The sequence below is a fragment of the Camelus bactrianus genome, chromosome 16 (genome assembly GCF_048773025.1).
Source record: "Camelus bactrianus isolate YW-2024 breed Bactrian camel chromosome 16, ASM4877302v1, whole genome shotgun sequence".
NCBI classification, from domain to species: domain Eukaryota; kingdom Metazoa; phylum Chordata; class Mammalia; order Artiodactyla; family Camelidae; genus Camelus; species Camelus bactrianus.
Genome location: NC_133554.1, coordinates 53,133,260 through 53,160,534, shown reverse-complemented (window position 1 = coordinate 53,160,534; position 27,275 = coordinate 53,133,260). Strand labels below are relative to the sequence as shown.

The 27,275-nt window shown below is 47.0% G+C and overlaps 1 protein-coding gene and 1 long non-coding RNA gene across 19 annotated transcripts in view; both read left to right on the top strand.

Annotated features, from left to right (window-relative positions):
- Window positions 1-27,275, top strand: part of SLC39A11 (solute carrier family 39 member 11) — a 351,433-nt gene that overhangs the window by 181,548 nt on the left and 142,610 nt on the right. The gene's annotated exons all lie outside the window — the stretch shown is intronic.
- Window positions 1,708-24,402, top strand: LOC123615621 (uncharacterized). Its single transcript, XR_012499634.1, has 3 exons — window positions 1,708-5,832; window positions 7,859-7,973; window positions 22,610-24,402. It is a non-coding gene; the product is annotated as an uncharacterized LOC123615621 (long non-coding RNA).

Genomic DNA, 27,275 nt, shown 5'->3' with positions numbered 1-27,275 from the left:
TTAAAATTTTCTCTTTTCGATTAGAACGGGAGACGTTTGAAACATATGTCACGAAAATTATTCTGATAGATGTGGATGGAGGGTTTTTCTACCAAGTCTCCTGGTTCTCCAGCCAGAGAAGTATCCAGGGGCTGGAGAACTGGACATAACCCCGGGGGTCTGCAGATGGTCTCCATGTCAAGTTCATGGTCTTTAATAGAGGATGAGCCTCGGGTGAAAGTTCCCAAACCTTTAACACACACCACATGTGCTCCCTCGCTGTTTCCCATGGTGACTAGTCCAAGTCTTTACCTGTCTCCTCACCCCCTCCCCTGCCTCGTCCCTGCCCTTTAGAATTTCCATTCTCAACAGATGGACATCACCTGCTATTTCATTGAGCAAATAGAGCCTCCCAGGAGGGGACTCCATCAACTTCCTTCCCCTTTGCCAAGACAGGCATCCTGACTTTGCACTCCTTACTCACTTCCTTTCAGAGGAAGTCAGGTCCCTCTCTTTCTCCAGCATTAATTTCTCCAACTCCATCCCCGTCCCTTCAGGGAGCTTGTCTCGACAGTTAGCGAGAGCTGCGGGACTTAAACAACCAATACTTACTGCTCACATGTCTGGCCCCGCCATCTACGGTCATGTGTCACAGCAGCCTGAGCCACCTGATACAGCCACCCCGGCCGCTCAGGGTGCAGATCTCACCAGGTGCCGACTGCCACCATCCTGGGGTCCCTATACCCTCTGGTATGTAGGACCTGTCTGGTGTCATTCCCATGGCCTCCCCGTCTCCTCTCTTCCTGACTATGGTGGCCTTTTCCACTGGAGTAGCTACTTCCTCAGAGCTCTCCTTAAGAGACCCGTCCACCTTGATGACCAGTGTGGATCTGCTTCCACTGAGAACCGACCTGGGAAGCCAAGGGTCTCTGGGTAACACTCCCCATTCTCTGGGCAGAGACGGTGGTAGCATCACACAGCCCGTCGTGTACCGTCTGGGTTAGACAGAACCATATTGTTTAGGTTCTAAGTGAGGAGCTGGGCCGTGCCTAAATGGAAAGCGCATTGGAGCAGTGATTGGAAGGAGGTTCTAAGACCTTACATCCTCCCAGAATCCCTTTCTCGTGCTTCCTCCTGCCTTCTGCCTCTAGAATACTGTTAAATCGCTCTTTATTTGAGAAAGAGTGGCAGTTGCTAAATTCCTCCCACTCACACCTGTGGCTTTATCGGGATGTAGTTCATACAGAGAGCACCCATCCCAGTGGTCTGGCCACGGATGCCTGAGGTTTTGGTGAGGACAGCCACGCAAGGGACAAGCCTGGATGCCAGAGGTCAGTCTGCGGTCTCGCTTGTGGTAGGTCCAGGAGAAAGAATAGTTATGGAGAGAGAGGGAGAGAGACAAAGGACAGTAGGAAAATGCCACCCTACAGGGTCATCAGCAGGGATGCCTGCCTTGGAGCCTTCCCCACGAAGGGTGCTTGGGAACAGACGAGAGCTAAGCTGTAGCCCGGCCCTTTCTCTCCTCTTCTGTATGCTCCGCTCTCGCCCCCCTGTGCACGTCCCTACGCGCAGGAACATCTGGTCTCTTATGTCCATCTCCCCTTCTTTGCCTCTTAGCACAGCAACCCTGTCCTCCTCCTGGGACTGCCCCATGCTGGTACACCTCGTCCCATGGCACTGGACCCGCATGCAGAACTTTCTGCTGGAAAGTTTGGGTAGTCATCTTGACGTGTGGTGGGAAAGAGGTGCCTGGACCCGTTCGGGGGGGACCAGCTGAGTGGAGGTGGGATGGGTGGAGCAGCTGGGTGTGTTTGTTGTTTTCAGGGGGGAGGGGGAGAAAGGACAGCTATTTTAGAACGCTGGCGAGGGGGGAAGATCAGAGCCAGTTTCCACTTGGCTCCGCATAGGAAGGACGTCTAATGCCATCTTCCTGACTCATTCTCCACTGACAGTGTTTCCCTTCCACACCCCTACCAGGACCGGGCGAGAGGCAAGCAGCAGAGACCTGTCGCATAAAATCATGAGAAATATCACTGCTTCCCAAATGCCAGCTTTCCCGCCCACTTCTCTCCCCATGTGAGTGTGGGACTTTAATCAGCCCGTCTTATTTCTTCTGGCTGCTTCTGGATGGCAGCCTCTCCCGCTGGAGGGGAATGGGCCGTCAGCTCCCCGGGCAGGAGCAGGCATTCTGATGAGGCAACCCTGGCTCTCAGCTGGAGGAGTCAACTCAGGGGCTTTGCTGGTGGGATTTGTCTTGAAGGGTGGTCTGCATTCACTCTGTCACGTTAACATCTAGGTTTGCAACCAAAAATCATCAGGTGGATGAGAGACGAAATACCGTCGTGGTCTGTAAAGTTTGTCCTACAGGGGAAGGATTATCTGGGACATGACTGGATTTTGATTTTAGTCCTTTAATGAGATTTACTTCAGGAAGCTCTGCCAGGGGATATGATTCTGAGTTGTCCATTAAAGCCATGTTTCATTAAGCAAGGGCTGTTTCATTTGAGTTGCCGTCTGTCATCCACTGGAGTCAGGAGGATTCAGTGTTTATCTCTTGCAGCACAGCAGGCCACCGGAAATACCCTTGGCGTGGGCATCCTTCTGGGCACTGGGTCAGGAATTGCCTGGCATCTGCCTCCCCATCCCTGTGCTCCAGCAGTGGTCCACTCTTTCCTCCTGTAGGCTCAGCTTCGGCTGAGCCCTGAGCTGGTTCTGGTTTTAGGTAGGAAGGAAGTCTCAAGGATGACACTGCTTCCCAAGGCAGGGGTGCCATTCTGACCTGTAGTGCCCACGTCTCCATCCTGACTTTGCAGGACTCCTTGGCCTGGCTTCCTGGCCCTTTGTAGCTCAGACCTCTGGCTGACCCCCTCACCTTCTCCTCTAGACTCCTGGACAGGGACAGAGCTCTGAACACAAACCCCCAGCCAGTTTCCCACCTGCTTGTCTTTGCCATCACTGGCCTCCTTGATCTGATCGCTTTCCTGTATGACTTGGAAGAACTTTTAGGTCTCTTGTGGCCATATTCCTCATTCTGGCCATGCTGGTCTAATCTACCTAGTTGTGGCTTAAAAGGAACATTAAGTATTGAGACATTCTCAGTCTCAGAGCTAAGAGTGGGAGCTGCAGGGGCAGGGGTGGAGACTAGCTGTTAGAGCAGCACGGAACGGTGTTGGCCAGGACAGGTGACTACCAGAGGCAAGGAAGCATCTGTCTCGGAAAGTGAAATTTAAGAGCAGATTGGATCAGCATCTGCTGGGGTCAGGTTAGGAGAAGCCCATCCAAGAAGAACTGAGATGACTTGGAGTTGGAGGGGGCGGCTGGCCTGACACGCTGTGTCCGCAGAAAAGTGCATTTGCGTTTGCGCCATCAACTCCGAGAAGCGTTTCCTTAGGACGGGCTCCATGCCACGTATGCACCCCTGCTCCCAGGATGCTCGTGGTAGAGAGGATGTTTGCAGTCTGTTATAAAGAGCTCTAAGTGGACCAGAACCTAATGACGAAATGATTTTTCTGAAGACATCTAAGGGGTCAACCTGCCTCCGTAGTTAACAAACACAAATTGTCTTGCTTTACAGGCACTTGGATGGAATGTGACATGGAAAATGCTGGCAGGGCTGGGACTGGGACCCGGGGCTTTCTCAACCTTGGCACGTCTGAGGGCCAGCTGGGCACTGCCTCTGTCTCTTTGTTTATCTTCCTCTTGGCAGAGTCCCTCCTAAGCAGTCCAGGGGTGTCTAATTCAGTGAAGAGGTGGGAGCAGGGGGTGGGGAAGGGAGATTGGTTGCATGTCCAACTGGGTTTTTGTCCCTCTGGATGGGCAGTCCAGCATGGTGCTTGTCCAGGGGCCCATGGGTCCTAAACTCAGCACACCTAGGAGGGACAGATGGGAACGGGGAGTGGAATTCTGGAGAAGGTCCTCCCTTCCTGACCTCACTCCAGATTGCCTGGTTGTCCCCGTAACGTGCTGGCCGCGGCTTTCTGCACAAGCATATAGCATAGTGGTCGAGGACTGAGAATGATGGGCTGAGAAGCCGGAGGCTTGTGGTCAGCAGAGGCGCCCCCGTTTTCCCACTAGCCTGCAGGCTGCTGTGACCCAGAGGGGCCTCGGCCACTGCTGCCTTTCTCTGTAGTTAGTGGCCGTTCTTCCTGGGTTTCAGTCTCTTTCGTAAGGGTGCTGATCCCATTCACGAAGGTGGAGCCTGGTCACGTCCCAAAAGCCCCACCACCTAACACCATCACCTTGGGGTCTAGGTTTCAACCTGTGAATTTTGTGGGGACACAGACATTCATTGTACAGCACCCTTATTCCTGGAAAATCCTTCTGGGCTTCTGTCACTGGGCTCGCTCGTTGCCTCTTTTGTTGGAGCCCAGTTACTACTGCTCTCTTACTGGTTCTTCCCCTCCCCTGTGGAAATTACTCCTGGTAATGGCAGGTTATGCAGTCCCTCTCCCCAGCGAGGTGCAAGCTGTGTCTTTTTCATCTCAGGGTCCCCTGTGCCCAGCGCAGTGCCTGGCATACACTGGGTGAGGGACCAGCATTGTGCCCACAGTCAACAGTAACCAGAATTGTGGCCGCCAGAGTGTTTTCCTGCCCCAGAGCTCACGGGCTCCCATTCTGTGTCTGGCAGGAGTGGAGGGGAAGGCAGGGTGACGGCTTTAGGTGAGAGCAGCTGAGCGTACAGGTTATGGGAGGAGGCAGGTTATTGAGACTCCAGGATCTCGTGACCCCTATTCCTGGGGGCAGACAAATCTTTCCAGACAGATAAGAAGAAAAGAGCAATCAAGCCCAATTACCTTGAAACATTCTGATCATTTCCCCCCATCCTGTCCTCTCCCCACCACCCCTTTCAAATTTAATGGAAAGAAACCCCCAAAAACCATGAAGATGAATGATCTGGTGTCCTCAGGCTCCGGGACATCTCGTGTCTGTTAATGACCCTGGGGCTCAGCTGCCCCTCTGTGCTGCAGGCTGGCTCAGGCCTCCCTCGGCCACGGTCCAGCAAAGAAAGCCTCCAAGGGATTCACAGCTGCTGGAGCCATTCCCAGTGGTTATCGCAGAGCACAGGCAAACTTCGATTATTTTTCTCTGCCTGACAAGGGGCATCTTAGAAACGGGGGACTATTACAGATGGGGATGCAACTCAAAGACGTCCAGCATCGGGCTGAAACGGGCTTTGTCGTGGACCATCCATCCAAGAAGCTAGACCAGCCCTGGAGGGCACGTTCTGCCTGTGACCCCTTCCTGTGTCCTCTGAGGGAGTTTCTGAACGACCCTCTTCCTAAACTCTTCTCTAACTACAATTGATCATCTTTGACTAAAAGGGGGAAAAAAAACCCAACAAAATAATTCTTGGGTCCCACTACCTATTTGTAAGGCTAGATCTACTCTGTAATGGCCACGGGATAGGGAGTGAGTGCTGGAGAAAGGACTTGGGTCTCACTGAGTGTCCCTTCTGGGCAGAGGGGCGCCCACGAGAAGAAAGTGAGTTTAAAGCTAATACTATGCTTCCTGGTTTACTTCCACAACCTGTGTGTCCAACCTAGTTTTTCTTTTACTGGTTTTCAAAGTATGTCCAGTTATCCTGTCTACTTATGTTTGTTCCTGGCATGGTGGTGTGAACCCGCCCTCTCTTTCCTTTGCTCATTCTATTCATTCATTCATTCCTCCCTGAATTTTGAGGGCGGCGTGGGCGGCAAGCCGTGCTCTTCCATTCCCTGCAGCCAGGATTCATCAAAAAGCATAATGTGTGCCCGGCACGGCGCCATCTGCTGGGAACATGGCAGCAAACGCAGACGTGGCCCTGCCCTCCCAGAACTTCCAGTCTAGTCCGAAAGACGGTGATGGAATTTTCAGGTAAATGTTTAGCTGTGAACTGGAGCCTCTCCCCCGCTGTCTGCTTTCCCTGCCTTCCCGCCCAGGTGTCCGCGTCTCTGGAGGGCCGGCACACCGGAGGCTGCTGTCTTTGTCCCCAGCCCAGGAGGGTGGGGCTCTTCTTGTCAGCCCTGACCTTCCCCTGCAGCCCACACCTCTAATGAGCTGTCTGGGGACTGGACCCCGAGCCACACACTCATCATCTTCAGGATGCAGTGGGTCCTCACCCCCTCGGAGGGAGGACTGTGGGCGAGGGTAGCCTCCTACCTGGTAAGAGAAGTCTAGAACCTGCAGTGAAAGTACTCCAGTCACCTGCGATGCTGTCCCACATTGGAATTCCAAGCCAGTGAGGCCACCTCATTGGCTTTCAGCCTCCGTCCTCATAAATCTGCAAGGAGAAATCTTTCTCACCAACTCTGCATGAACCCCCAGTTTTCAAATCTCATCAGCGTGGCTGATCTTCTGATGGATTTCTCTGGGGTTATGACCTCCTGCAACATAATTCTCCTGGAGGGCAGCGTGCTTTGTTTCTCTAATAGGTGAGATTTGCAAGCTTGGGTTCTGTTTAGGGAAAAGAAGCAGCTGGAAACGAGGGCCCACTCTGCATTGTGGCGAGTGGTTATGGACCCTCTAAAGGCTGCTGTTCTGTAATTAGCATCCATTTCCCTGGCGAGTGTCTCCGAAACTCCCACAGGCGTGGAGTCTGCTGTTTATTGTGTTGCTGTGTTAATAACTACAGGTAAGGCTCTCACCGAACAGTGGCTCCCAGTTACTTACCCCAGCTTCTCTGCTCTGGAGGGCTGTGCCTGCCTCCCACCCATCCTGTTCACTCTTCCCTCTTACAGTCAGTTTTCTGCCCAGCCACCAGTGTGCCCCTATAAAAATGCAAATCAGATTGGGTCAGAACCAGGTCCACAGAACCTGACCGTAGGCTCCCAGACCCTGTAGGTTCAGGCCCCTGGGTGCCCCTCTGGCCTCGTCCACTATCACCCTTCCCTCTCTCCTGTCCCTCATCCTCACTGGACCTAGCGGGTCCCTGACCACACCCAGCAGCCTTCCCTCTGAGAGCCTTTGAGCTGCCCTTCCCTCTCGCAGTCCCCAGGGCTTGCTCCTGCTGTAGGGACCTCTTTGTTCAAATGACACCCCAGGGAGAGGCAAATGCCTCCTGTCAGAGAACATCCGTGGCCACTCCCTCTCGTTGTTCTGTGTCTGCCTTCACAGCTCGCAGACCTTCTGTTATGTGTGCATTTCTTCATGGCCCGCCTCCCCTCCCTGAGTGTAAATTCCCACGAGACCTTAGGGTTTCTCATTTTTGCTGGTGGCCGTCATCCCAGGGGTAAGTGCTTCATGAGTGTTGAATGTTGGTGAAGGGGGGTTGTAGCGTTGGAGTAATGAAGGGGAATGAGAGAGATCAAGTCCAAGTCCGTCAGAGCCCTGCCTTCCCACAAGATTCCATGCTCCCCTCCTCGGATTAGGATTCAACCCAAAGAACATGGGATTTAAGACCAAATAAATAAATAAATAAATAATAAAATTTAGGTAGTTGCGATTGCTGGGTTTGAGGATGAAGGAGCCAAAGCAGGGTTCAGGGTCTAGTGCAGGCTTGGGAGATAGAGTCCGAGAGCCTCTCCCTTCCTCTCCGTCTGCAGCTTTGAGTGCGCAGTGGTGGGGGAGGGGTGGGGCGGAGCAAAGGTCGGAGTTGGGGGTGCCGACAGGCGCTCCCCCTTTGCTGCGTGTGGACCCAGGCAGGCCCGGTTCAGCCCAGGCACTGTGAAGCCCCACACAGGTACTTTCCTTTTTGCACGTTTGGGTTTCTAACCAAACCATTCAAGTTCCTGGATGAAGCCAGAGAGAGGGCAATCCAATTATCTGGGCTGATGGGGCTCAGGAAAGTGGCTTTTACCTAAATAGTCTGGATGCTGGACACACCCCTCAGGCTGGGCACCGCATAATCCGTGAAATGTCCCCTCCTGTCCTGCAAGAAACGTTCTTTGCTTTCTCTTGGCAGTAGCTTCCCTGAGCGTTGAGCAGCTACTGTGGAGGACAGAGTGCTGGGTCTGGAGTCGAGAGACCTGGGCTCTCCCCGGTTCTGCCACTGTAGAAGAGAAAAGAGAGCAAGGGCGGTGTGTATGTGTGTGCATGCATGAGCATGTGTGCATGTGTGTGTTGTGTGGACATGAATGCAACCGTGTGTACACGCGCATGCATGCTCACTGCACACGTGTGCATATTCATGTCTATATGAGTGTGTACACATGCAAGCATGTATGCACGTGTACATAAGTGCAAGTGTGTGCACCTGTATTGTGCACAAATGTGCCTTGAGTGTGTGCATACATCTGGATGTGTGTTCATGTGCATCACACTGCATACGTGCTTGCATGTGCACACATGTTGACGTGGGTTTGTGTATGAGTACATGTGTGTATGTACACATATATGCTCATGCGTGCAACTGTGTGCATGTATGTGTGATTGTGTGTACACACACTTGTGTATGTGTGTACGCTCGTGTATATTATTGTGTGTACGTGTGTGTGTGTGTATGTGTGTTCCTTCTTTGAAAAGTTCAAGAGCTTTTCAGTGAACTTAGAAGCACTGCTTTTAAGACGCTGCAGAAGGTTTCCCCTGTGTTTTTCACTAGGATTCTTGGGTTTGGTCCAGGTCAGGGGAGAAGCCCCGAAACCCATTCCTTGCCTCTTTCCGGGGCCGCTTGAGACTGTCTGAGAGTGTTAACGTGGGGAACAAAACATTTCCTCCCAACAGCAGAGGTATAGCTAGCAGCAGATTCCCTTCGGACTCAAAGTGTCCTGATAAATTATTTTTGAGTTCATGAGTTTGGGTGCTTCAGTCTCCCCCCCAGCCAGAAATTCCAAGTGTATTCCCACTTCTTTAAGGGGCTGCCAGTTGAAAATGAACATTCCCTTCCTGGTAGCATGCTTAGTCATCCTTCCACCATCCGTCCACTGAGACAGGTCTCACTAAATTCTTAATTGCTAAATGGAGTGGACACTCTCCAGTGCCTTCTTGGACTTCCTGCTGCATCTGATTTACTTAGCCCTTTATTCCCTGTCTTCACAAAGTGTTCTCCATCTTTGGGTTTCTGGGCACCACTTTTTTCTTGATTCTCTCCCTCTACTTTGATTGTTTTCCCACAATTAATAAATGTGGAAAATGTCCAGGCTTCTGTGGGTTTTGTTTCTCCATCCATCCCTTAAATGTTGCCTTGCACCCATCCCCCAGGTTCCTCTGCCCTCTTCTGGGTGAGCTTTTCCACGCCAGATGCTTCAGCTGCTCACAGCACACCATGGCCTCCCACCTCTGATGCCCGCCCACACGTCTCTGCACACCACGCCCATGTTTCCAGCTGCCTGCTGGGTGTCACCCATCAAACTCTGCCGTCAAACTCAGCCTGTCCGACGCTGAACTCATCAGCGCCCCAAACCCATGACTTCTCTGGCATTTCCTCTGAATCCATGGCACCAACATTCACCTATTTGCCTCAAGCCTGGAACGCTGGGCTCTCCTAGACCAGCACCATCCAGTAGAACTTTCTGCAGTGAGAGAAAAGTTCCATAACTGTTCTGTCCAGTACAGGAGCCACCAGCCACATGTGGCTGTTGAGCATTTGAAATGTGCCTAGTGTGACTGATTTCACTGTCATTTGATTTAGTTGTAGTGACTGTATATTTAAATGGCTGCGTGTGGCTGGTGGCTCCCATATTGGGCAGTCCGGTTTCTTGCCCCTCGGCTCCAGTGCCCATTTGGTCCCCATCCATCCCCACTGGCATTCCCTCAGTTCAGGCCTCTAGCATCTCCCCCAGGAATGAGCACAGTGGCTTCCAAGTTGGTTGCCATGCTTCTGAAGCTTTCCAAATTTGTGTTCTTGGAGCCCTCAGCATTTACAGCTTTGCTTCAGTTCATCTCCCAAGGAAGCTCTTTCCTTCTCTCACCCCCAAGAACAAACTAAATTAAGCGCTTTCTCTTCTGTGTCTTTTCAACTTCCGTTATTACAATTAACAAATGTATTTTAAATGTTACTGAAAATAGATCTGTGTGCCCCTCTGTGAACTTTGAGAAAGTACCAACTTGTTCTTTAAATTTTTAAAAATTTATTTTTTATTGAGGTTACATTGGTTTATAACATTATGTGAATTCCATGGGGACATTCTATTTCCTACAAAAATTTAGTGTCCCTCTGTCCCCATATAGTTGATTCCCTTTACCCATTTCTCACCTCCCCCAACCCCTTCCCCTCTGGGAACCATGACTCTGTTCTCTGTATCTACATGTTTATTTTGGTTTGGTCTGGTTTGTTCATTTCTTGTGCTTTTTGTTTGTTTTTTAGATTCCACATTTAAGCAAAATTGTACAGTATTTTTCTCTCTCTCTGTCTGACTTATCTCACTTAGCATAATACCCTCAAGGTCCATCCATGTTGCCCCAAATAGCACGAGTTCATCCTTTTTTATGGTTGAGTAGCATTTCATCATATCCCTAGACCACATCTTCTTTATCTAGTCGTCCGCTGATGGGTCCTTAGGTTGTTCCCACAACTTGGCTATTGTAAATAATGCCATGATGAACACAGGGGGCACATACATCTTTTCAAATCAGTGTTTTCATATTATTTCAATGAATACCCAGAAGTGGGATTTACTCATCTTTTGGTGCCCTGGGTGCGGTACAGTGCTAACACGTGTTTACTGAGTGGACGAAATCCCCCAAGTATGCTCCCTCTGGCTTTGGATCACATTATATGCTTCTGATAATCTGTTGTTAAAAATTCCATCTACTGAAGATCATATAACTTGGAAACTGTTTTCATAGCACCATAAAATAAGTCAGCTTCACTGAGGACCACTGATTTTAAGTTACTGACTCATATATACACACAACAACAACAAAAATACCAGATTAAAAATATTTTTAATAGGGCTTTGGGATGAGTGCACATTATTAAGCACTAATTCTTTCAAAATTGGCAATTCGTGTATGATCTATATTAGTAATTTTCATTTAACTACAGCGTTTGGTTAAATATAATACTCCTTTCCAACCGTTCTTGAGAGAGAAAGAGTTTATTGAATGAACATTCTCAGCCGGGTTTTGCTGAAGGTGACGCTGACGTGGAATTTTCTTTCCTTGCACGCCAAGCAAACTGTGGTGGGAGCACCGACTTGGAAGAACAGAAAGTAGACAAGGAAGAGGAAGCTAGACATGGAGAATTTGTTACGGGTGGTGGGGAGTTAGCAGCTGAAGTTCTTTGCTTCTCTTTAGAGGCAGGGTGGGAAAAGGCTCTTCTTCATCTCAGCAGCGTGTTTAGGGAAGTATTTGGTCCAACTGGACAGTTTTAAAAGCCAGACAGAGAGGTTTCTTTCTCTCTGTGCGCTACCATCTTGGGCACGTGTTCCCACGCTGGCTTCTCTCCTGCTGCTTCTGGGGTCCCCTGCCATCCGCCTATTCCTCCATATTCCGGCCTCATTCCCAACGTTGCTGCCAGCACCATTCCCCTTGAACTAGCCAACCCTCCTCCCCCAAACCTACATTCTTCTCCTTTTAGTTAATCACTTAAGCAAAGATAAGGGTATCTGTTCCGTCACTGTGCTAGGTTCCGGGTAGACAGCGGCGAGGAGGCTGAACGTGGTCCCCGCTTCGCAGCAGTTTCCAGATGGGCTCCTGCTCTGTCTATAGCATCAAGTCCAAACTCCAGCCTCATGCAGGAGGCTTTCCCAGCCTGACCTCAGCCCAGCGCCCCAGAAGCATCTTCTGCAGCCCTGCCCCTCCACGCTACCCCGAAATTGTCCTTTCTGCTTGCCGTGCCTTCCCCACTGCCTGGCGATCTCAGAGTCACCCTTGGAGACGCAGCTTAAATATTCTCTACGAAACTCCGACTAAGGTAACCGCTCCTCCCTTTTAGATTCTCTCTACGATACCTGTTCCTCTCTGAGTTATTAGCGTTGGCCCTTCTGCATTCTCCTTATGAACTTACATATTGATCTCACTCACGACTTGGTTCTTCAAGCTGCCGGGTCATTACCTGTCCTTGTATCCCCAGCACCTGAAACAGGACCTGGTATGTGGCGGGTAGTCAGGAAATGTCTAAATGGAGAACAGTATTTTTGTTGCGGCAGTCAGCGCCTTTAGCAGCCCAGGAGAACTCACTTACCCTCTTTCTACCCAGCAGTGACTTCTCCTCCCCCAAGTTGGTCTTTGGGCCTCTCTCTTTTCCTAGTAATCATTAGACTAGTGGCCTCAGGGTCTAGGACCGGGTCTTGTTTTAATCGATCTCCTTCTAACCGAAGTTCTTCTCGTGTGTGTGTCGTGGATTTTGACAGCAAAGTCGAGCTCCCCCAACTCCTTTTCTTACCCATTGTTCTTCCAAGGTGAGGTTCTCAGGCAACCCAGCAGGAATGACTTTTAAGGAACAAACGGCGTGCACAGGTGGCCAAGGAGTTTACTGTTACCCTGAACTTCCCTGGCCCACTCAGCAGTATGGGGTTGCTTTTTCCTTTCTCTTTTCTCTCCCTCTCTCTTTTTGGGGGTGGGGTGGATGGGGGTATTGTTTTCTCAGAACTTTGTATAAACGATCATTTTGACAAGGGAACAAAAGCCCTCATCCTGACTGGCACCGTATTTGAAGTCAGAGTCACAGCCATCATTATGAAGACCTCATTTCCCGGTGATTAATTTAACATAATTGCCTCTTGGAGAACTTACCCCAGAAAATACATCAGTGCTGGCAGTGAGCTACGAGCTGCTCTCATCCCCCTCTTCTCTTCAGCTTGTCTCTTGGATCCAATGAGTCAGTGAATTAGAGGAAGGAGTTTGGTGGGCAGTGGCCAAACCTCTTTGAACAGTGCCATACTGAGCTCTTCCTAACTCCAGAAATTGTGTGTGAACCAGCCCAGTGCATGGTGTGTGGACCAGCGGCTTCTGCACTGTCATCTCACCTAGAATCTGCAGAAATTTAGTGTCTGTTATCGCCCTGGAACGGAGAGTTTCAATACAGGCTGCTGCTCACTTAGAAAATATAAGAAATAAAAAGAACACCCCAAATCAATGGGGAAATCGACTCTTCAACCTGGAAGGAAACATACAATATTATTAAACTATTTCTCTTCATCCTTCTTCTTCCCCAGGAAGATAATTATCTCATTTTTCCCCTCCTCCACAATGCTCAAGGGAAGAAGATTCTATATTTTTCATTGTCATCTGTTCTGGTCTCCCAATAACTTTTATAATTGGAAAAGAAAGTTATAAATGCCGTTCCTTATATTGTCATGGAAACTCATTTCATCCTGTGCAGTCCTTGGTAAAAATCAAGATTCTTACTCTACTTTGGTCCTTCAGAGCATTCACTCAGCAAATCTTTCTTGAGCACCTACTGTGTGCTTTTCTGTCCAAGTTGAGGCTCCTCTCAGCCTCTTTTGCCACGGACTCACCCAAGAGGCAGGGTTCATATCACTCTTATTTTAACACTTAATTAAAAGCCCTTCCTCTCTGAGGCTTGTGCCGTCTGCCTTTAGCACTTCCGTTTCAGTCAGCACATGCTAACTGCTGTGACAAACAGCCCCTAAAGCTCCAGTAAAGGATTATTTCTTGCTCCAGCCACAGTCCCGTTTGGGTGGGTTGGAAAGGGGTGTTCTGCTCCATCCTCTGTCGCAATGCTTTTTGCTATATTCTGGTCCCCAGCCTCCATTCATCTGGTGGCTCCCAGGGTCTTAGAGTTCCTCACTAGGTCCTCTGCCCTTGGCCTAGGGACAAAGAAAGAACATAAGCAAGGAGGATGTCACAAGAGATGTTTTAGGGGCTATGTTATACATCTAGAAATATTATGTATCTCTTCTGCCGACATTTCATTGGCCAGGACCAAGTCACATGACCCACCTAACCGCCAGGAATGTCGTGAAGTGCAGTCTAACCTGGATGCCCAAAAGAAAGAGGAAATGGAGTTTGGTGAGCGCATAGCACCCCACATCCCCTCCACACCATTGCTGTCAGCTTCCATGTGGACAGTTCTTGGTGATTCTCCATGTGTCCTCCCTTGTCACTCCCTGAGCCTTGTTCTCAGTTCAGAATTACACGTCAGCATCCTGTCCTCTGACCTCAGCATCCTGTCTTTCTACGCCCCTTGTTATTTCACTTCCTCCAGAGACCTCTGTCTTGGACATTATTTTGGGGTACATCCCTCCTTCCTCAGCTTCTTTCCAACGTTTCCTGTGATCCTCTGAATTGCCCTCTTCCCAGCTCTCTCTGCACCTTGTCCTCCTACCTCAGCCTCGACCAATCCTACAGGCCATCTGTGCTCCCCGACTTGGGCTACCAAGGACTGCCGAGAAAGATCACACACAATCCGGGGAGTGGAGCCATTTCAGAGTCCCGGTCTCCAACTCTGTCAGCCCTCGAGGCTTGATCAGCTCTTTCTACTGTGCATTCGGTGGTTATTCAAAGATTCACCAGGCTTCATCCTTCTAACTCTCAGCGAACAACTTCATAATAGACAATAAGGCAAGGACATCCTCAGCTTCCTACTCCCCTGGCTCCAAATATTCATGTATTAACCATCTTTCTCTTCAGACCCAGAACGAGGTGTCTGCTCCCCCGAGTCAAGGTCAGCCTTTGTTCCTCCCACCTGGTCTTCCATCACATACTCCTTTTTCCTCTCTATCCCCTCCTGTCCTGGATCTTTCAGCCAGTTCACACGTGCTCCTTTATTTTTTATCCTGAAAAAAACACATCTTCCTTCAACCCTGCCACCCATTTTCTTTTCTCACCTTTTCAACAGAACTTCTGAAAATAGAGGGCCCCCTTAGCTGTTTTCATGTCTTCACCTCCTATCACCTCCTGACCAGTGAATCTTAAACATTGGAAAATTGTGTGCAATGGGAAATTGTGTCATTTTACTGAAATTCCCAGTATATGTATAATGGTTAGCCTCTACCTCCTCTTGAAAAATACCTTCCCCTCACTTCTGTGACCCTTCTCCCTCTCAGATCTCAGCTCATCCTTCCTTTCTGGAAATATTTTACCCATCTACCTCTGGGGCTTCTATTCTCTGTCTATCCATTAAATTAGGTTTTCTCTCTCTAGCATTTCATCAGCAGCCCTCTTTTTCTTTTTACTCACATTCTCTCCTGGGGAATCTCACCCCAGGCTCACACTTCTACTCAGAACTTATGGGCTGAGGCCCCCAAATTGATTGTTGAGTCAGACTTTCTTTCATGGATGTCAGAAACAAATATCCCTACTCTTTAAAAAATTTTTTAAAATTTTTTATTGAAGTATAGTTGATTTACAGTGTTGTGTTAGTTTCATGGGTATGGCTTAGTGATTCAGTTTTTTATACATATATATATTTGTATATATATTTATATGTATATATATTTTATATATATATATATTTTTTTTCATATTCTTTTCCATTATAGGTTATTACAAGATATTGAATATAGTTCCCTGTGCTAAATAGTAGGGCCTTGTTGTTTATCTATTTTATATGTAGTAATGTGTATCTGTTAATCTCAAACTCCTAATTTATCCATCCCCTCACCCCTTTCCCCTTTGGTAACCATAATTTGTTTTCTTTATTTTGTTTTATTTTATTTTATTTTATATTCACATAGTTTGTCTTCTATGTGAGTCTATTTCTGGTTTGTAAATAAGTTCATTTGTATCATTTTTTTAAAGATTCCACATATAAGTGATATCATATGATATTTGTCTTTCTCTGTCTAACTTATGTCACTTAGTATAATCATCTCTAGGTCCATCCATGTTGCTACCAATGGTATTATTTCATTCTTTTTTATGGCCGAGTAGTATTCCATTATATATGTATCTATACACACACACACACACACACACACACACACACACACACACACACACACACACACATACATACCACAACTTCTTTATCCAGTCATCTATCAATGGAAATTTAGTTTGCCTCCATGTCTTGGCTATTATAAATGGTGATGCTGTGAACATTGGAGTGCACCTATCTTTTTGAATTAGAATTTTCTTCTTTTCCAGATATATGCCCAGGAATGGGATTGCTGGGTCATCTGGTAACTCTACTTTTAGTTTTTTAAGGAACCTCCATACTGTTCTCCATAGTGGCTATACCAAACTACATTCCCACCAACAGTGTAGGAGGGTTCCCTTTTCTTCACACCCTCTCCAGTGTTTATTATTTGTGGACTTTTTAATGATGGCCATTCTGACTGGTGTGAAGTGATACCTCGTTGTAGTTTTGATCTGCATTTCTCTAATAATTAGCACTATTGAGCATCTTTTCATGTGCCTTTTGGCCATCTGGATGTCTTCTTTGGAGAAATGTCTATTTAGTTCTTCTGCCCACTTTTTGATAGGGTTGTTTGTTTTTTGATAGTAAACTGTATGAGCTGTTTGTAACAGATCCCTACTTTTGTTGGGTATCGTTATTTGTTTGTCCAACAGCAACTTACATACATCCGATGGGTCTACAGTGCAACACCTGCTCTCCTTTTCCCCGACCTCGGCTCTCTCTGTCTCCTTTATTCCTCACACCAGGAAGACTGTAACAGAACCAGATCTACCCAGCCTCCCAAGCCAGGACCCTCAGTATCATTTACTTCTCTTCCTTGTTTTTTCTGATCCCCCAAATTCAGCTACTTACCAAGCCCTGCTGATTGTGCTTCATAAATATTTCTTGAATCCCTTCCTACAAGTCTGGTCTAGTTGAATGCCTCATGATAACTTGCCTGGACCATTCCAATGGCCTCCTTACACATTTCCCTGCCTCTGGTCCTGCCCCATTTCTCACTCATCTAACTCTATGCATCCAGTTGCTCTCAGCCCTTCACTGGGTCAGAGTCCATTGCTCCTTATGGTGCCCAAGCCACGCTGAGCAATAATACAACATGAGGTTACTGAGTGTTAAGTCAAATATACTCCTCTAGGATGAATGAAACAAACTAGATCACGTATCTTGGTGCTGTGCTTGCAAATGGGTCCTCATGGCTCAGAATAGAATTACAGTGACAGCATCACATGTGGATTATGAAAGAGCCGAACCCCAATTTAAGGGGTAAAAATGATGCTCTGTTGAATGTTGATGCCTCAAGGAGTTCCTCTTGTGAATGCAACAACTCTGCCGTCAAAGATACAGACATGGAACAAAACTGTTCTGTCAAATGTGAGAATGAGCAGAAGTAACATTTCTTAAGTGAGTATATAATATTTTATGCTAATGTGCATTCATAACTAAATTCATGAATTCACTAGTGCAAATAAGACAGTTGATGATTCCATCCACATCTGCATCTCCAAAAGTTTATATATTCAAGTTGGCCGACTCCTTCTTTTTAATGGGAAAATGGAGATTGGCCCTAGATTCGGGGTCAGTGTATATTTGGCCCGTGTAAGAGTTTATCGGAATTTTGATCAGCTCGTAGGCCTCCTCATGACTGTGTTTGAGCTCTGTGCCTGTACCTGGTTACTCCCCAACACTCACCTTGAATGAAACAAGCGTAGAGCTGACCAGGGAGGCCAAGCGTTGTTGCAGCGTGGGACTCTTTTGAGAAGGTCATGCCTTACAAGGTGCTGAGAAGCTTTTCTGTTTAGGCTGGTGAATGTTCCAGAAGGCCTTCTGAAAGACCTCTTGTTCCTAAACCCAAGTCAACAAGCAACCACTATCCCATCTGTTGGTAATGGTAGAACTGATGTATTTGGGTTCTCTTGAGCGGCTTGGTTCACATCTACTGAAGTTTCTGCACTGGAAGTTAACATGTTGGAAGCTCTGTGCAGTCCTTTTCTTAGCATTATGGTGAGATTTCAAAGGAATATAAGGCATATTTTAGGCTTTCAAATACCTTATAGTTTAGTGGAGTTCAAATGTAGAAAAAAAACATAGTCCCAGAGTTGTGAGATGAGTGTGAAAGTCCCCCATCTCATGCACATCTTCATCCCAAAGTCCGTGGCATAATTGTTCTGTCCTGATGCCTATGAGTCTGGGAAGAATTTTCCAGCTCTTGGGATGGCTCAGTTAACAACAACAGAAAAAAAAATGAACGTTTTTAAAAATAATGACTTGAGGGCAAGAGAAACGGAGTTTCCAAGGCAGGATGGGAGCAATTAAGGAAACTTTCATTTCTAAACTCCCGCTGAAAACAATTGAGAGATAGGGAAATAAATTTTTCGGCAATCACATTCATATTGAGGGTTTAGGTTTGCATTTAACTAGGACTGGAGGAACAAATGCAAGTGGAGATCTGCTGAGGAGAGCTGATATTTTTAATGAGCATTTTTCCCCCTTTCTATTTTTGCTGGAGTCCAGGCAAGCATGTACGTAAATAGCCACCATTTGTAAATTGTTCCTGACATATTTTCTGCTCTTTGAATTCCCTGAGTGCCTGCAACATAATTAGAAAGAAGCAATCTTTTACATCAGTAATACGGAAAAAGGACATGGTTTCTGCATGCAAATAAGATGTTACCTAAACAGAAAATTATAGATGCAACCAGCGACTGTTCTCGTCACGGAGACAGAAAGGGAGCTATTGAAGGCAGTGGGAGCTGTTCCTAGCTCTGCTTGCTGACATTTCTCTGCTGCTCAGAGCCACCTACTGCACACACAGGCACAGGGAAGATGATGCAGATGACAGAGTAGGAACACAGCCTCCCAGGAGAAGGGGACGCGGTCTTTGTGGATGTTTCCTTTGTGAGTTTAGGCTGTGGACTTGAAAACAGAGTTTTTTTGTTGTGCTTCCCCTGCCCTGTGGTGTAGACCGCCTTCTGATACAGACCAGAAGAGCCAGACCAACTTTACAAGGAATACAACTCCTAACTTCACTTGATGACCAGTTGATTGACTGATTGCTTCATCCCTTCATCCACTCAATGAGCATCTGTTTGGGGCCACCATAAATTCCGGGGCTACATCAGCATTTTGAGAAAGGCAAAGTGCCCGCCCTCACAGAACTTACATCCAATGGGGGTCACAAATAATAGACAAAGATGCATAATATAATGTTCTCCAGTTCTAAGGGGACAAGGAAAGCAGAGTACCGGATGGAAGTGTGACTGGGCTGTTATTTTAGGTCAGGCGATTGGGGAAGTGGCTTTTGAGAAGGAGTGGATGAGTAAGCAGAGTGTCTGTGGAGAGGGTATCTTGGTCAGAGGGAGCATCCCAGTCAAAGGGAACATCCTGGTTGGAGGAAGCATCAATGAGAAGGCCCCGGAGCTGGAAAGTGCCTGGTGTGTCTGAGGGTCAGCCAGGGGACCAGTGTGGATAAGGGGACCATGGAGGACAGGCAGCCAGTAGTGTGGACAGCCCTCGGACCACTAGGACCTTCAGATTTCATTCCAGATATGACAGGAAGCCATCAAGGGGTTTTGATCAGAGGAATGACATGAGTTGACTCAAGTTAGAAAGTATTATCCTGGTGGCCCTGTGAAAGGTCTGTCCTGGGAGCTGGGGGACGAGTAGTACCCAGGTTATCAGGTGGGAGGGTATGTTTGTGGTGGAGGAGGGAGTGACTTGGACGGACGAAAACAGCGGTGGAGTTGAATGTTGAACTGTTGGGATTTGCTGATGGGTGAGGGCTGTGAGAGAAGGAGAAAGGCCAAAAAAGATTCCTGGGCATTTGAATTGGGCGACTGGGTGAATGAGCTGGAGAAGAGCAAAATTGGGGTGGGAGGACATCAGGAGGCTTGTGTGTGACGCCTTTTGAATATGCAAGTGGCAATTTTGAGCAGGCAGATGGAGCCATGGCTTTGGAGTTCATAGAGATATGCATATGGGGATGGTCAAAGCCAGGGGGTTGGCTGAGATCCCCTGGGGAGTGAGTGTGGGCAGGAGAAAGAGGGCTGAGGGCTGAGCCCCAGGACCCTCCTTTTAGAGGTCCAGAGGTTGAGAAGAATCCAAGAGGGGAGACTGATGAGGGGTGGCCATTGGGGACGTAGTAATATCAGGAGAGGATAATGTCTTGGAAGCCAGATGAGGACTGTTCAAAAACGAGGCATTGACGACCATGTGAAATGCTGAGAGGATAACGGTGTGGTCTGAGAAGTGACTGTTGGGTTGGGCCATATGGTGACCCTGATGAGAGCAGTCTCAGTGGAATGGTGGAGATGACAGGCTGATTGGAGTGGGTTGAGGAGAGAATGAGAGACTGGTGAGTGAAGACAGTGCTTCTTTTGAGGAGTGTGTGTTGTAGAAAAGGGGCAGAGGAACAGAGTGGTGGTGGAGGGGGATATGACATCTGTGGCACGATTTTTTTTTAAAAAGAGCAATATCTTAGAAGGTGTTTGCTAATCAAAATAATCCAGTAGAGAGGGAGAACTTGCTGACCCAGGAGAACTGCAGGAGCCATGCTGCTGGTGGGGAGAGGGGATGCACTTAAGAATAAAGGTAACCCATCCGGGTATCAGGACAGAAGGCAGAGCAGGTGACGCAGATATAGGAACACTGGTGCATTTGGGGGTGGCAGGCTGAGAATGTTTTCTTCCAATTTCAAAGGAAGAATTAAGAAAAAGAACATCAGCTGGGAGGAAGGAGGTTTGGAGAATCGAGGAGAAAGTATGGAATAGACGCCTTTGGGAGTGGGAGCGTGGCTTCTTGAGGGGAATGTAGTACAAATGCCAGGCAGCCCGGAGAGAGTTCAGATCAAGCCAGGCATCATGGCGGTGTGCTTTCCTCCAGTCCCCCTTCAGAATTTTGGGAACAGGTACAGAGAAGATGGAGGGTTGACGTTAACTAGGCACGTGTGCAGGTGATTATTAACACAGAACCGCCGCTGGCCGAGGAGGGACGTGAGGACACAGGTGAGTGTTGAAAGTAAAAGGGTGGTTGGGCCAATGGAATAGAGGTGCCAGCGGGACTGAAAAATTACTGGATCGAGAGTTCAGAAGGAAGGAGCTGGAAATATAGAGGGCAGGTGGTCGGCCACCTGGGATCCCTGGAATTGAAATTTTGCAGATAGTTCCTTTATTAGTAATACCCTTGGGATTAGTTAGGTAAAATATCGTGTAGGACGAGTTCATTGACAGCAGGGCAGGTCAGGTCAGGAGTCAAATAAGGGGCTGAAACCAATGCATTAGATGGTTTGTGTACATGAATACCGACATCAAAAATTGTGATGCTTGAATCTTCAATGAATGGGGAAGGGTCTAGATGAGAACTAGATCATGGCGAGAGATGACCTCTTAGCTAACAGTATTAGAGGAATGTAAAAAGTACTTGTAGAGTTAATCCCACCTTTGGAATAGATTCACAGCTGTGTAGACCGCATGCTTGGTGTCAGTAAACATGAAACTTGAGTATTCGGGAAGCTCTGACATTCCAGGGTCTACAAGGAGCTGTTTCACCAAACGTAGTGAGGAAGCTGACGATAAAGAATAGCTGGTCTGAAAATGCAGGAAAAACCTGGAAGTTGATTTTAGGAATCCAAAAGATCCTCAAGTCCACAAGAAGTCTCTTCTGTTTTTGATAACCTGCAAGTATCGTAAGTCCTTGGCATGAGAATCACTATGCTTTGATGATACTCTAGAAACATACACACAAAATCATTCAGGAGCTGTGTAGTAGGTACCCTTGTCTAAACAGCCTTTTTAAGGTGATGATAAATCTGAAGAAAGTTAAGTATTCTTCTAAAACAAGAAAGATGTTTTGTTACTATTTCCTCAAATACTTAGTGGTGAGTCCCGCTCATTATGCATTTTTCTTTTTTCCGGATGAGTCTTAGAATCTCTTTGTCTAGCTTAAAAATTCTACTGTTATTTCGCCTGGAACTCTATTAAAGCTATTATTAATTTGAGAAGAGTAGCTTCAGAGTTTGCAACCTTTCTATCCGAGAACACAGACTATCTCTTCGTCTGCTTCTTGTGTTACACATTTCAGCTTGTCTCATGCTTTCCTTTAAAAATCTACCACTCAAGACAGACCCCCAAACTTCCTTGCTTACACATCCCGCCACATTAAGATACTGGTTGTGATAGTTTAGAACAGAAGGCTACCTGACAAATCCAAACCAAGACCCAGCTCAGGTGAATTAACAGGATGTCAGTTCCTTCATGTTGAGCCGTAAATGAAACTGACAGCGAGTTATTCCCTTCCAGCTAGTCATGCTTGCTGTAGTTTTGTCTTCCTGAAAAATCAAAACTGAAGACACCTGAGCACAGCCTTGTACTGCAGCAGATGAAGAACAGGTTGGGTGGAAAAGAATGCTCTGAGGATTCATTGTCTGAAATGCAATTTAAAATAATGCGCTGTTCCTGCAAATGTCTGGGCAGCAGCCCAGTGGCACATAGACTAGTGCTGCCCAGGGCTGTCAGCAGGGACGTGCCGCTTTGCCAAGTCTAACCGTGGGACAGCTAGCAGGCCCAGGGGCACTGTGGTCCATTGTAACAGATTCTCCTTTCCATGGGCAGAGTCAGACTAAAGACCAGTCCCTAACTGGTCCAGCAGGAGAAAGTTGCACGTCCATCTTCAGCTGTGATGGGGGGCATGTATGATAACCATCTCTGTGGCTTTCCACCAGACCAGGTCTTTTTTATTTAAAAAATTATTATTATTATTGGTTTTTTTTCTTTCTTTTTTAGGTGAGGGGAGGTAATTAGGTTTATTAATTTATTTTTAGAGGAGGTACTGGGGAATTGAACCCAGGACCTTGTGTATGTTAAGCATGCGCTCTACCACTTGAGCTATACCCTCCCCTTGGGTCTTTTTTAATGAGGCCAGAACACATTTTTATTGGCTGTGTCTCCCTTACAGCTTGCTGACAATGGTCATTTCTTGGTCAAACCTCAGAAAATGCCGTCACTTCACCCTGGATCGGTCAACGACACCAGGAGAACAGAGGCTTGAACCTGGAATACTTTCCCTGTAATTAACTGGCTAGCTCCTACCTCCATGGAACTTGAAAAATTTTTGGTAAAAGTGATGCCTGAGCATCAGTTTTGCACATTTAAATATTCACTGGGAGGATGCCTTCACTGGCTGTTTCATCACAAAGGGGCCATTCTGGGTTGCCTCTGTGATTTTCATCCAGATTTTTTGGCAACGGCCCTCTCTGGCTTTAGAGAGGATTTAAAGAGAAAGCAGAGCCGGTGCATGCATCTCTGATAACGTCCAGATCTGCCCGCACAGGCAGCCCCTGGTGTGCCTGTGTCAGTGGTAGATAGCGGAGTTTAATAGCGTGCTTTTCATCGAACACAGCCCTTGCCCGTGTTTTGTGCAGCTTTCGCTTACATGCGCCCCGGGTTTCCTTTAGAGCCAATCCACCCGAGTGACACGGGGCTGAGCGATGAACCCTCTTGAAAATTCCACTTGAAAGCATCCTCTGCCTTGAGCAGGCTGTGAGATCTTTCATCAAGAAACGCCGCCGACCCAGTCTTGTTCAAGTCGAACGTGATTCCTTGCCACGGTCTAGAGCTCCAGATTAAATGATTGCTTTAAGTGACGAGGGAGTGAAATAACAGAGCAAGCCAGCTGACCCATACGATTAAAAGGCATCTATGTAGAGCTGCAGCTCTTGGGGTCAGTCCTGGAGTCGTCAAAGGAGATATGAGCAGAGCAGTGAAGTGAACAATACGTCATGGCGTTCTGAGAGTTCGGAAACATCCTTCTAATCATCGCCCTTGGACCTTCTGAGCTCTTCTCTTCTCCCTGGCTCTTTGAACTGTGGCTCTGCGTAGTGTGTGTTTCCTAAAGAAGGAGCTGAAAATACAGCTGTTTTGATGGCTTCCTTAGCCTATCACAGTCTGCAATGCTCAGATCATCTAGTATTATTTTTATTACCAATAACTAGCAGTTCTAGCAGATGTCGTGGGATGTAGGAAGAAAACAGACCAATAAATCGTAGCCACCAGCTTCTCAGTAGGAACTGCAGAAAACAATAAGCGTGGTCTGTCGCTGTAGAGAGAAACTAAGGTAATTCTGCAGCGTGTGAGGCAAAGTACACACGTTTATGTGGGCAGCTGGGATGTTTTTCATGTATGTGTCTGAGAGCAGACTTTATGAAATTGGGAAACTCTCTTGTTTTGAAGACAACTTAAAAGGCGTCTTCTTGCCATTTGCTGCTTAGAAATTTAACCAACAACAGATTTTCTCCTATTTCCCAAAGCGATCCGTGGAATGCCAGCTCCTTGAGATACTCATTAAAAGAATAAAAAGGAGGAAAAAGAAGATTCTGTGGAAGAAGAATTTTGGGAAATGACTTATATTCTCTTTCCACAGACTAATGATGCCCGCTTAGCATTTAGAGGCTCTGGAAATCCTACAGAGAAGAAACATACTTAACATTATTTAACCCAGAATTTTCCAAATGGTGTACTTGACACACAATAAAGGGTTCAGCTTCGTTGGATTTTATGTCAAAGTCTTTGTGTCCTGAGAGTCTGCGGTGCGAGGTGGTGGTTGGCGGTTGTTCAGATTTGCGTGCTTATAGTTTTTAAAGAGGTTGTGCATTTTGCTGTTGAAGTTGATCCCTATGATTGCTCAGGAGAGACTATTTTGCCCCACGTTCCAGTAATAGTTTTAAAGAAGACCCTTATATTACATCTTTCCCAATGGAGTTCTCTTTCTCTCACAGGTTTCCAGGAACAGCAAAGTTGCAACGAAATTACGATGTTTTGAAAAATGTTAGAATATCTTTTTTTTTTTCGTTTTTACTGGCAGAGTAACCACAGTATGATGCCACCATGTCGCAAACGTATTTTTAAGCACTTTTGCTGCAAATGCACTGTTTCCAATGTGCGATTCTGCCTTTCTACATCATTTATTGTATTTACTTGCATTACTTCTTGAGATCTAAGTAGGAGCTGCTACCGAAAAGCTTAAGTATCAATACGAAAAATGAAGCTTTCTATGTGTGGGTTAATCTTTTTCCATTGGATTTCAATTTCAAGGCTAAGAAAAAATTGTAAGTATAGTATGAAGTGGGTTTTTCTTTGCTCAAAATTTGATGTTGATTTTCTAGTTACGGGATTCAAATCAACTGAGTGTCACGTTAGCGCCAAGATGTGGGGTAAGGCTGGGGGTCTTGCTGTTCGAGAAGCCTCCTCTTACTGCATCTTGGTGCTTCTGGCCCTGCAACTCTTTCTCCAGAAGACAGGAGTTAATAATTGAAGATTAATTAATAGCCGTTTAAAGTCATGAGAAATTTTGGCGTCTGTGTAAACTTTTGTAAGGAGCTAGCCAATACCTTTCGTCAGATTCTCAGAGACATCTGTAATCACAGAAGTTTTAAAAAATTATTCTCTAGGGACAAGGTAGGTGAACCATCTGGGGCAAGATGGGAGCTAACGTTTATCTGGAATTCTGCTGATGCAAGGTGACACGCAATGATAAGACTTCTGTATTATCTGCCTTTTCTCCTTGTGACAGTGACGTCTAGGGGCCTCAGGTCAAGGCAATGCCTTGTGAGCAGAGCCAAGGGAATAACCACCGAATTCATGACGCTGCTTTTGGGTGGTTTCATTAGAGTTCCTATTTCTCAGGCGCTGTTCTTCCATCTCAAATTTCTTAGGTTGGTTTCGTGAGAAGCTAGTCCCGATCTTCCCAAGAATTCGCTTTCGAGACAGGAACATTTGGAAACCTGGATCAGTATCAGGGCTCCAAAGATTCAGACTAACAGCAAGTACCCCTGACAACCTGAAACCACAGCAGAAACTCTCGATAAAACTCTGTTTTCTAAAATCCCTGGACCGCCGCGCTCTCTGTGACAGGTGAATGAACCTCTTCGACATTAGCACTTAGCATCTCTAGTCATCTTCCTAGCAGAAATGAAAGGAGCAACAGTGCAGACCACTTACGGTGCTAAGAACGTTTAGAACAAATTCATTATTAAAGAAGAGTAGGAATGACTTTACGCGTTTCCAGAGGAGGAATGCAGAATTGACTGCTGCAGAAAAGTTTAGAAGTGAGAAGGAAATGAGTCACGAAAAACAGGGAGGACGGGGGAGAGTCCCGGCCCCGACCCTTCTGTTACCTTGAAACAGCATCACTGCTCTGTCTGTGTCTGAAGGTTTCAGTTTATGTCCCCTGATGACCGACATGTTGAACACAGTGTGACGCCCCCTACTGGCTCTTTGTATACTTACTTTAGTGAGGTGTCTGTTCAGGTCTTTTTGCAAATTTTTTTATTAGGTCTGTTATCTTTTTATTGTTGATTTGTAGACCTTCTTGATATATTCTGGATACGAGTCCTTTGTTAGATATGTGTATTGTGAGTACTTTGTTTTTTTAGCCCACCTGTGGTTTGCCTTTTCAGTTTTTGAATGGCATCTTTGGATGAGAAAAATGTTTTGTTTTGATAAAATTTAACTTATCAGGTTCTTCTTGTATGGTTTGTGCCTTTGTGTCTTTTCTGAGAAATCTTTGCCTACCCTTAGGTTGTGAAGAGACCATTCTGTATTTTTTTCTACCTGTTGTATAGTTTAAAACATAGTTCTAACCTTATATTTAAGCCTGTAAAACATTTTATTAAATTTAGTTGGTGGTGTTATGTAGGGATTAAGATTTAAGACTTCCTTTCTTTCTTCCTTCCTTCCTCCTTTCTTTCTTTCTTTCTTTCCTTCCTTCCTTTCCTCCCTCCCTCCCTCCCTCCCTTCCTTCCTTCCTTCCTTTCTCTCTCTCTCTCTCTTTCTCCCTTCCTCCCTTTCTCTCCCTTTCTCCCTTCCTCCCTTTCTCCCTTCCTCCCTTCCTCCCTTCCTCTCTTCCTCCCTTCCTCCCTTCCTCTCTTCCTCCCTCTCTTCCTCCCTCCCTTCCTTTCTTCCTTTCTCTCTTTCTCTCTTTCTTTCTTTCTTTCTTTCTTTTCTCCAGAACCATTTTGGAAAACATTTTCCTTTCCCCACTGAATTGTTTGGGCACCTTTGTGGAAGATCTGCTGACCACCTAAACGTGGGGTAGGCAACAGGTTGGCTCCACGGCTCTGGAAGGGCTGGGCTGATGGTCCTGGTCTCTTTGGCAAACTACAAATGGTGTGCCTTCTCCCAGGTGGTGCGGTTGGAGCCTTGAAGGGACTTTTCACCTACTGCCAGCTTCCTCTTAGCCCAGGTGCCCCAGATGCTTGGAGATGATGAGTAATGGGGCGCGTGCAGGCTGACAAAAATCTTAGGGCAGCTCTGAGAGCGCATTGGGTTGCTTGCTTACAAAGTGTTGTTTTCAGGGTTTACAAGTGCAGTCAAAATGCCTCCAATCTGAACTTGGACATCCCTATTCTGAATGCTGCGAGGGTGTTCCCTGCTCCCTCCTCACTCCCCTCACCCCCATCTTTGCTCCTCTCCTCCCTGGGACACCACGTCCTCCTCATCTGCAACCTCCACAAAGAGCAGGACGCTGCCTTGCTGTTTGTGCCCGTGAGGATCCACCAGTAGAGGGGCCTGATAACAGGGTGTTGCCTGACCCCATAAGGAAAGGACTTGGGTGGCCAAGAGGT